A 12079-nucleotide genomic window follows, 5' to 3' on the forward strand; every position below is an offset into this window, starting at 1 on the left:
ATTCACATTGCTTTAAATGACGGAACAAGAAATCATTTCAGGTTTACCTGATTCCAAAGTCTGTTCTTTTTGCCCTACGTCAGTTGCATCCCAAAGGCTGCACGTTAGCCAAGGGTAAAGAGTTATGGCTATAAGCTCCTTGCAGAATACATTCTGATAAAAAGAATTGTCTTAGAAAGATTAAGAAGCCCTTCACCTAGGACTGAACAACAGGTAATCTGTTTCCAGATCCCTTGCTCCTATCCCTCAAGTGTCCTTTTAGGACTTGCACAAACTGGGTGTTTTTGGTTCACCTACCTTGTTTCTAACTCTCTCCAAGGGACACATTGCTATATGTGCATAAACATTTATGTAGGGCTTATTAGATGTCAGGCACTGATCTAAACCCTTGACATGGCTTACTTCAGTTAATCCGCACAACAACCCTATGAAGCAGCCGTCATTATCATCCCTGTTTTACAGATGAGGAAAATAAGGCACACAGCGTGGGTAAATCATTTGTTCAATGTCACACAGCTATCTAGGGGAGGATTCTCTGCAGAGACAGTGCTTCTGTGCTCACTGAGCTCAGCTGCCTTTCCACCATTCATGCTGTTGCCAGAGCTCTCTTCCTAAAACTTGGATGCCCTCACGTCCATCCCCCTCTTAAAGATCTGCAAAAATTTCCCATTATTTATAAAACAAATTCAAAGATATTTTGCTCAGCATTCAAGACTCTTCACAATTTGACTGTCTTTGAAAATTCTACCTTGATTTCTCCTTCTTTCTATTACCTGTTCCATCTACTCTAGACTAATTGCCACCCATAAACTATACTCATACTCAGCTACTCGTGACTTTCTTTTCTGCAGGCTGGAAGACTCTTCTTTGCCTTTCAAAATCCAAATCAATGTTCAAGTTATCTCAAGTGGTTGTCTTCCCACAAAGCTTTCCTTGTTTTTCTCTGCGTGGAGCAAGCCTCGCCTTCTTCTGCCCTTATTTATACCCAGATAATATCACGGCTTTCCCTCTGCCTAGAGTTATACTGAGATATTTGTTCCTCTCCTGTTCAGATGAGACCCTGGATCTCTTGAGGTCAGGGACTGTGTCTTATAACGTCCCCAGAGCCTAGCATTTGATGCAGACTGTTGACATTCATGAATACTGCTGAATGAATGAGTGTCTGAGTTAGTGAATAAAAATATTGAACATGTTTTTTAGCTTTGAGGGGAAGACAGTAGAAGGTCTAAGTGTTATTGAACTTAATTACTTTCAGTGTATATAATAATCATTTCTGTATTGAGTGCCTGTTTCAGATAAGATGGCAGCAATATTTTCTGTTTTTGATAAAACTACCACATCAGGACTATTAGGTTGTTCAACAAGATTTTCATGCAAAGGAGTTGTTCCTTCATTCGAAATATGTATAAAGTTGGCCCTTTCATGTTAGATGAAGACAGCAGTTTTTCAAACTTTCTGTGAACAGAACTCAAGAACTTGATATTACATCTTGACCCTATGATCTTTTTCTTATAATACCTTTCTAGCTGTATGGTTAACACGCTAGAATTTCTCTTTTGGGGATATTTAAGAGTAGCAGAGGCAAACTCTCTTTGGGATAGTGTTTTAATCCATGGTTCCTCCACTTTTATATATTCCTGGCTCCTTCCCTCTGTTTTTGCTCTTTACTCTGTCCAAATGCTCTTCATCTTCCTCCCCATGCCCCCACCCATCACCTCACACCCAAATTCTCGGTCACAGTGGTGCATCTAAAATGTCCCATTCTCCAAAAACTCCCCAGAAAAAAATTAACCTATTCCTATTCTCTGCTACCAAGACACGGTGTTTGTTTGCAATTATAATAACTCTAATCATGTTTGCTTGCTTCTCTGTTTCTCCTAGTGGGTTGCAAACTGATTGCAGGAGGGCATCCTGTCATTTAAACTCACATCATACCACTTTTCCCAAGCCATCCTAATCTCCATTCAGTTCCTAAGTATGTCAAGCTCTTTCCAGTGTTAGGGTTTCATGTTTTCGGTTTCCCCTGCCTGCGTGTTAGCCAGCTAGGGGAAACCACAGTTTGTTTTCCCTTTTACTCAGAATATGACTGTCTCATGAGAGACTATGTTTCCTAGTTGCCCTTTCATCTAGGTGTAGCAGTATTACAAAGCCATATGACACCAACAGGATATGAGCGTAAGTGATTATCGCATTTAACTCTCTCAACAGCATATAGAGAAGGCACTGATATTATCATTATCCCACCTCACGAGGAAAACATAGGCTTTGAAATGTTCAGTAACTCAGTCAATTAGAAGTTTATACTTTCAAGTTGAAACTCTTCTACATTCATGTATCTCTTCTGAGTTGGTTTGCAAGAATCAGGTGCATAAAGTCCAGACACTTCCAGGATTTCTATAAATGAGATCCAGGTGCTAGTGAATGATGACCACTCCAAGGCTGGTCAGTTCAATGGTAGCCTGTCTCAACATCCAGTTGACCTTCCTGCATAAGTGTAACTTTCAGCTTAAAGCTGCACTTTAAACTTCTTTAAGCAGAAGTTTAAAGAAGTTCTTCTTAAACGTCCATCTTCTTTTCCTCCCTGCTGGCTGGAAATAGCGGTGGTGGAGCAACGGTGGAAGTCACTGTGGAGGATGACAGAACGGCCTTTCTATCCTGGATCCCTAAATGACTTTACTGAGCAGAGCCTCACTACTGACCCTGGGTTGTTAAGTGAAAGAGAAATAAACCTTCGTCTTGACTATTCATTGAATTTTAGAGTCTATTTATTAACCATTACTCCCAAGTAATACGCCCTAGAACACTTTTCTATTGGTAGCAAATCCTACTGGTATTTTAGGTCTTGGCATAAGCATTGCTTCCTTGGAGAGGTCTTTCTGAGCCTTTCAATCTAAACAGCTTTACCTTATACGTCCTATCTCTCATCCAGCTCTTTTCTCTTAGAAAGCTGAACACCATCTGGAACTCATTTTATTCATGTGATTGTTTGTCTCTCCCTGACTAGATTGTAAACTCCGTGAGTGCAGGGACCACATCTGCTTATTTCCCAGCACTAACGTGCTCTCTGGCACATAGTTGGCTCCTGATAAAGATTTGTTAAGTAAAATTTGTGAAGCTAATAGTAATAATTTGGGCAATAACTGCCAATTATTGAATATTTACAATTTTTAGGAGTTGTACTAAGTGTTTTACATGCATTATCTCATTTATTCCTCTCAATATTTAGAGAAGCCACTAATAATATCGTTATCCAATTTGACTAGGAAAAACCAGGTTTATAGAGGTTCAATAACTCATACAGGGTCACACAATCCAAAGCTTATACTTTCAGGTTGGACTCTCCTCTAGTCATATATGTCTTGGGAGTATGGTTAGCAAGAGTCAGGTGCACAATATCCAGACAGTTCTACTAGCTGAGAAATCCAGGCTTTCTACCAATTGGGATTCAGATCCTAGTGAATTATCAACACATCAAAGCAGGCCAGTTTAATAATAACATGTCTGAAAGTCCAACTGACCTTCCTATGTGACTTGAAACACTTACATTCTTGTCTCTATGTAACTGCAACAGAAGCAAAGCCCAAAATACTATTTATAATTTGAAAACTATTACCTAAAGCCTGTAGTTGATTCAAGATGAGATATGAAGAAACAATCTTTCAAACCCTATATAACTTCCAAAAAGGCCACTAAACGATTTTTCTTTCTTTCTTTGAGTCAAAGATTTCATCTGCTATTTCTCCATATTCCAGAGCTATGCATGATACATTCTTATTGCATATTTGTTGTTAAACAACCCCCTCACAACCACCACACGAGCCAAGCCAAGAGTTTAACAGTTAGTAGAAAAAAAAAATCTTTCTAACTGTAAGGAAGCTCGTGTAAGAGACTGGGAAACACATTAAGTCAAGAGTCAGGGCACTGAGCCTACATCTGCACCACCCAATATGGGAGTCTCTACCCACAGTGGCTATTTACATTTGAATTTAAATTAAATTAAAGTAGAAACTCAGTTCCTGAATTGCACTAGCCATACTTTAGATGCTCAAAAGTCACATGTGTATAGGGGCTACTGTATAAGACAGTGCGGATTTATAGAACATTTCCACCATTGCAATAAATTTCTTTGGACGGCATTGTTCTAGACCAGTAATTTTTTGGTCTCAAGACACTTTTAAACGCTCTTAAGAAAACTTTTTTTTTTAGTGTTTCACTTTCTTAATTTTTCAATTTTTCTAATTGAGATATAATTGGCACATAATATTATATTAGTTTCAGGTGTACAGCATAATGACTTGATATTTGTATACATTGCAAAATGATCACCACAGTGAGTCTATTTGACATCTATCACAAAGTTTTTTCTTTGATGAGAACTTTTAAGATTTACTCTCTTAGCAGCTTTCAAATATGTAATACAGTATTATTAACTATAGTCACCAGGCTGTGCATTTACATCCTCATGATTTATTTATTTTATAACTGGAAATTTGTACCTTTTGACCCCCTTCACCCATTTCTCCCACCCCAGCACTCACTCCTAGCCTCTGGCAACCACCAATCTGTTCTCTGTATCTAAGAGCTTGGTTTTTTTGGTTTTGTTTGTGTGTTTTGGTTTTAGGTTCCACATATAAGTGAGATAATATGTCTTTCTCTACCTGATTTGTCTTTCTCTATCTGATTTATTTCACTTAGGCTGATCTCCTTGAGACCCATCCATGTTGTTGCAAATGGCAAGATTTCATTCTTTTTTAAATGTCTCAAGACACTTTTAAATGCTTAAAGATTATTGAAGACCCCAAAGAGCTTTCTTTAAAATTAAAACCATTGATATTTACTGTATTAGAAATTAAAAATGAGAAAATTTAAAATACGAACTCATGTTCCATTAGCCATCAGGGCAATGACATCATCACATATCATATAGCCTCTGGAAATCTCCACTGTACATATACTCATGAGAGAGTCAGGGGGAAAAAGGAAAGTAACATCTCAGCGTTGTGAAAATGTTTTGACCTGACAGACACACTGAAAGGGTCTCAGAGTCTCCCAACGGTCCCTAGACCACAAGTTGAAAACAACTGGTCTAGACCCTACTCTGTCACTACCTGGCTCTTTTCTTCTAAATGTTATGGTGCTTATTTTACCCAATTAAAAATCAGTTTCCTGCCAATTTTAAGAGTTTGGCAAAGTAAAATAAAATACTCTGAGTTCTTGATCAAAGCCAGGCTTCACTGGGGGGAAGGAAATGAAGACTCTTTCACCTAGACAGTATTTCTGACTGATTGAGGCTTAACAGCCTACTCTGATGAATATATTAGTCAGGTTGGAATTAAGTGGGGCTTAGTGATTTCTCTGCTTTAGGCTCAGTAGATTTTCCTAAACGTATATGAAAACCATGCCGGCTCAGGTTGAACAGCCTCAGACAGCAAATTGATATTAATACTTTGAATTCTCCCAATGTAATTTGTGTTCACCATCGTGTCACCATGTTAGAAAGGACCTCTTAAAAGATCATTGTGCAGCACGAATGTTAAATTCCAAAATATCAAAGTTCTGAATCTGACCTAAGCACCATTAAAATTATTTCACAATGTTTGGTTTTAGACTAAGCAGTCACAGGTTCTTCCTTTTTGGTCCTGAAAGTGTGAAAACATTTCATAATGCTATGCTGCATCTTGAACTTTCAGAGTAGATGCTTTATCTGTCAATGTACTATTCCTAAAAGTAACATTGATTTACTGATAAAGCACATTGCAATAGGTTAGCCATAATAGATTTTGCAAAGATACGTTTGGTAAAAACTGATTCTTTTCTGAGAATTTGTAAATGTCTATTCTGGTAAGGATCTGAATTTGGATGATTTTAATGATAAAAACCAAGAAAGATTCCACAGATTTTATTACTATCTGTAATCCAAGTTACCTCTTGCTAGAATGACTTTACGTAGGTGCATGGTGTTTGCAATACATAAGAAAATGAGGTAGGAAAGAAAGAATTCTCGCTGCAGTGGTAAAAGGCAGACCCAGCTTGGGAAAACACTCCACCAAGGGAAGTTGTTGCTCTTCTCTTCTGAAGATTGGCTGCTGGTCACTGGCAAGAGAAGATACTCACAAATAAGCTTTTCATTCTCTGAGTGACCAAGTCCTGTTTCCTCCTCTTCTTTCTAGATGATACCAGTTCACCCTTCAAACCCTTCAAAATGTTTTTTCTAGGTGAGTCGAGTGTGTATCCTGAACAAGTGTGACCTTTGAGGCCACCAAAGCAACTTTCCAGAGTGATGCTATTTGGCTGGGCTGCTGGATTGATCTGTAATCATTTCCAACTCTTTTCAGCACTGTCTCCCGGGCTGTGACTGAAGGCAGTGGTACGGGGAGGACCTTCTTCATGTCTAACCTTGAGAGAAAGAAGTCATCTCTGTAGATTCATAACAGCTTGACTCCTTCTTCAGGGGAAGCTCAGGCTCAGAAAGAACCAGGAATGGACACGATTATTCTATTATTGATCTGGACTTCATCTCGTTACTTACCCAGATTTGCTTTGGAAATGTCTCACTTATAAAAACCTCACAAATGTATAATCTGTCATTGTGCTGGGAACACACTGTGCTTGGCATCATATGGTAGTTCGACCATCTTGATTTGAAAAGAAAGAGGAGAAACTTTGTAAAATAAGTTACCTATATTGAACAATTGTATGACTGAAAATTGTTCCATCTATCTAGTGTGTTGTAATGGATTAAATCCAGAAGTACTGTAAGTCTTCCAAAAACTCTAAAATAATATTTTAAAAATCATTGCAAGCAGAGTCAGCCTTAGGCTAAAACTTGTATTCGGTGAGCACTGAGTCTCACTTTTGTTTCTGCACCTCATTCTCTCTTTCTAATTGGTGATAGTAATATCTCTTTATGTTAGAGAGTTATATAGATATACTTCTTTTAGGGCTAGTGCCTTTCTCCTGCAAAGATATCAGATCAAGTTGTAGTACAAACTTGTTTGACCATCTCTCTCTGCATTGTTCCAAATTCACTAGTGCCAAATGCTATTCTATCCTTTTGAAGCAGTCCATGCTTCTTCTAATCTTCAGGGATGGGACCTCTACAGCCTGTTCCAGGTGCAGAGACAGTGATAGTACTCAGTGTAGATGTGCCTCCAAATTATCTGCCCTAGGGATAGAAGGAGGGAGAATTTGCCCACCAATATCCTCCAGTACCCACTCATGGCACAAAGGAGGTCAACTGCTTCTCATTCCTTGGTGCCCCCATGTCAGAGAAGTTCCAGGGCACAAAGCAAGAGACGTGGTGTAAGGCTAAGGCCAAGTGCCATCAGGTTGTGCTTACATAGAGTGGTTTCCTGCATGAATGGCTGGGTAGAGGTTGGGCCCAGGGGACGTGAGGCAGGGCACAACTAAATAAAATATTTACAAATTATAATAAGTAATGTGAAAGTCTGTGGACTGTATGAGGATGTTTTCCCCTGGTACAAAAAACAAAAGCAAGCATTCTGGCTAAATTTTTCTGGTAAAGACGTAATTTATTTGTTTTGATACAGAATGTATACAAGGAAGTAAGAGGGCATGGAGCTGGGCAACATTCCTGCAGTCCAATGTTCTGGCTGTCCTCATATCCCACTTCTTGATATCCTTGCACAGCTGCCTTTGCTCCCAGTTTGTTGGTCTCTGAGAATGTGGCCAAACAAAGTTGGTTGTGGTTTTACCGATAAACTTCCTTATTCACCCAATTTGATGGCTCACAATGAGTCAATATGTGGTCCTTGCTGAACCTTTAGGTAATGCCAGTGTCATTCTAATAGCCTGCAGCTGCCTGCCCTTTGGTTGGTTTGGATCAGTGCCTGGTTGCTTCTTTGCTGGCTAATAGCAAAGGGAGGACAGCCAAGTCCATCATGGGTTAGAGATAAAGCTTTGGACAGCTCTGCTGATGGGAGGAAGCTAAGAGAGGCCAGAGAAAAGGGAGAATAAAGGAGTGGCCTCCTTCCTCTGCAGATAAGAAATAGTATACTCAGATGTAGGCTGGGGTTGTAATCATGACTGTGTCAAACAGGGTGAGGAAGGGATGGTGACATGACGAATTGAACCTCCCAATGCTATCTTGAATAGGTAACCTTTATTATAGTTTTTGGGTTTTAGTACAGAGGCCTGCCTGCTCATCAGAGCCAAGGATGGGTATGCCAGTTGTTCTTTTAGGGAACCTACAAATAACACCCCTTACAACTTCCTGAATTATGAGTCTTGATCTAATTAAGATAAGAAAAATTATTGTAGATAAGAGACCAAAATATCACCCTTACTACTAATAAAGCAGATATTAGAGATTGTGGTTTGTACCTGTGGGTAGGTGAACTTCCTAATACTGAACCCCAGAATTAAGCAGATGCACCTACCCAGTCACTAGCTGGGTTGGAAAGTCTCAGTCATGTCCTGCTGAGTAAGCTACTTTAAAACATGGCAGAAAGCAGAGCAGATCACATGCTATAGGTGGGCAGGTGGCTCCTCTGAGAAAGGTAAGATGGAGATGTTAAGTTATGCAAATCCAGTTAGTTTATTACACATTCACCCCTCCAAATAATTCGATCTTCCTCTCGGAAGCAGAAAGACCGGATCAGTTAGCTTTTCAATACACCTTCTTCTCCATAGGTAGATACATCATAAGTGGGTAGAAGCAAGTTTACGGGGGAAAGAACTGCTTTTCCTGAGCTGTATAGCCTGTGGCTCAACCTGCACAACCTGCGGTCCGTTATTTGTGGGCGGGTTTGGTGACAGACCTTCAGCTTCATACAACTATTCATTCTGCTGCTGTAGATTTGGACTCCCTTGGGTCAGTACTGAGACTGATAAAGAAAGGATGACGAGGAAACTTACATTTATGGAGAAAGTATTTTTATACTCATTTGTTTACTCCGTGGAGAAATAGAGCTTCAAAGATGTTAAGATACATACTATATTTCAATAATTCTAAGAAGCATATTTTATCACATTTTAAAGTCTCTGAAATCATGATATGCCTAATACTAACAGGGAATATAGATTGTTTGACTGATTTTTCCCTTTCTAAATGGTATGTAAAATAATGATGTCTTACAATCCATAGTGTCTTAGATTCACTAAGGAGCTAGTAATTAACAAGCCTAGAATTTGTCAGCTGGGTTGTGGGATTTCTAACTTTAGATTATTTTCAGGCCAATAACAATTTTCCCCTGGAATATACAGGCAATCAAGGCAACACATGTTTCACGTTTTATGTAAATGATTTCCTTGCTTCCCCACATCATTTCACGTATTGTCATGCAGGCCAGCATTTGGTCTTGCTGGATCACATCTGTATAGAATTATGCTCCTTGGGAGCCAAATTCCTTCTTTCTTTGTGAACTGCGGCTACTTAATAAGTTCTGTGAAGTGGACTGATGAAGCATGTTTATTATCACAAGTTGAACTAATAGTGATTGAATGTTCCAGCAGCTGGCTGTTGCTAGAAGAAGAATGAACTGGGCTGTCACATTACTTTATGTAAACTCAACTTAAGTGGAATTTGAGGGAAAAGACTTGGGAACTTTTTTTATTGCTCAAGTCTATTCGTTGTTGCAATTGAGAAATGTGGGAAATAACTGAAGTGATTGTTTAATCACTGATTTCTCAAGCAATACTTTGAAATCTTTTTTAATTAAATAAACCTTAAGTGTCTGCTTTGTGCAAAGCATGAACTAGTTGCTTCAGGACATAAGACATGCCACCTGCCATTAAGAATTTAACATGAGATAAAAAGAGAACCACCAAGGGCACTCGTGACTAATAGGGAGGAGAGTCAGAGAGATGATATGGGTTTTGAAGAAGAAAGAAATCACACACATATGAGGCAGTCAAGAAGAATATCATGGAAGCAGTGGCAGAGTTTTGAAAACATGGGTAAAATCTTCTCAGATAGAGATGGGATTGGGACTTCTGGTTTCTAATAATGGAAGGCTAGGTTATTTGGAGTCATACTCCTACAGAAAACAAATAAAAATGGGAGATAAAATATTCTTAAAAAATCTTTTAAGAGTTCAAGAGGCAACAAAATAAAGATTTATTAGATTAAGATCTGGAGAAAATCAAGAACTCAGATAAATAAGTGTAGCATGAAAGAACTCCTTATTCCTAAGGAGATTTGCTAATTTCCCCCAAGCTGAACTTTAATTTTGATCACCTACATTTAATGGTCAGTCTAGTAAGAGACTCCCTTTAGTAAGTTCATAACCCAGGAGATTGCACAGAAAGGAAAAGGAAGAACCAGGTGTAAACCAGCTGTCAACCTAATTCACACTGGATGGTTAAGTCCAGGTGATATTAAACCTCAAATTTTAAGATGGTCCTTGTAATTAAAAAACTTGTAAGAAAACTTTTAATAAACAAATAATAAATAATAATAATAGATAAAAAATAAAACTTGTAATAAAAAAAGCAACTTTTCTCAGAGAGTATAACACACATTTTTCCTCCATTATTTGGACTTTTGTAAGATGTCATATGTCTGGTGCATTTATACTGTAGGCAAGGTCATTAGTCATTTGAAATACAAGTATAAAATACAAAGTTTGGTTTTTTTCTTTTTCAGTCTCCATTGCTGGATCATCTTCAACTTTCTGACTCCAAAATGCTGGCGTGTGCCCAAGTCCATCCCATGGCCTCTTCTCAATTTTATCTACAATGAAGACCTAGGTTGCCTTATCTAGTTCCTTGGCTTTAATTACTACTCATTTGTTGATGATGCTTCCATTGATACTTCCACCTGTCACATTTCCTCTGAGCACCAGACTCAGATACCTCTCACCTTTTCTCTGAGCATCAGAACAGATGTTGCAACTGTCCAACATCTCCATGTAGAATGTCTAACAGGCATCTCAAATCTTGCATGTCTAAAAAAAGAACTCTAGTTACCCTCCCACACAAACTTACTTATCCGTAGTCTTTATTTCGTAAAAGGCACCACCATTCACTCAGTTGCTAAGACCAAAATTGTGTTGCCTACCTTGATTCTTCACTTTTTTCCACAATCTGCATCAAATCCATTGGCAAATTCTGTTGACTGTATATTCAGGATATATCACTCATTCAGTATTTCTCACTCTCCCTACTGTTCCCTCCTTAGTCCAAGACTCCATCACTGTCTCATATGAACTACTGTAAAAGCAACCAAGCTTGTCTCTTTGCCTCCTTGCTTGCTCCCCACCCTTACTCTCTATTCTCTACACTCTAGCCAGGGTGATATTTTAAAATGAGACAAAACATTTCATTCTCTTGCTCTCAGCCCGTCATTGGCTTCTCACTACACTAAGAATAAAATCTAAAATCTTTTCCATGGCTGCAAAGTCCTTTGTAATAGTCCCTGGCTACTTCTTCAGCTTCATTTCTGAGACCCTTCCTCTCATTTATTTCACTATTTCAACCTTTTTTTTCCTTGTTCTTCCTAGAACTTGCCACTCACAGTCTCATTTCAGGAAGTTTGCTCTTGCTCTTCCATCTGCCAGGAAGGTTATTCCACCAGATATTCACGTGACTTGCTCTCTCAGTTTATTTGGTTTTCTGTTCAAGTGTCCCATCCTCAGAAAAGTTTTTTGGAACATCTTAGCAATTTCTTTGTCCAAGGGAAAAATTTCTTCCTTGCCCTATCTCATTTTTCTCATATACATATCAGAATTTATCATAATATAATCTGATATTATGTGATATGTTTGTCTCTTCGTTATTGTCTTGTCTCTCCCACTATGACGTAAGCTCCACAAGGACAGAGTTTTGCTTTATCCTCAGTTTCTAGAAGTAGGCCAGGCAAATGGAGGCACTCAACATATTTCTGTTGAATTATTAAATGCATGAATGCATAAATGCAAGTGTGCCAGGTTACATGAAATAACGTTTTCATTTACTAATAAGCTTCAAACTGGCTTGGTCGAAGAAAGTGAAAGATTCTATTTTCTCTCCATTTTCCAGAACCTAGCCTTAGAAACTGGTTAAACTTAAGACAGTTCTTTGTTCATTCTGTATAACAAGATTATTAAATCTCTGCATTCTACTGTATCACTGCTCGTGG

The sequence above is a fragment of the Equus quagga genome, chromosome 3, assembly GCF_021613505.1.
Source record: "Equus quagga isolate Etosha38 chromosome 3, UCLA_HA_Equagga_1.0, whole genome shotgun sequence".
Taxonomy (NCBI): Eukaryota; Metazoa; Chordata; class Mammalia; order Perissodactyla; family Equidae; genus Equus; species Equus quagga.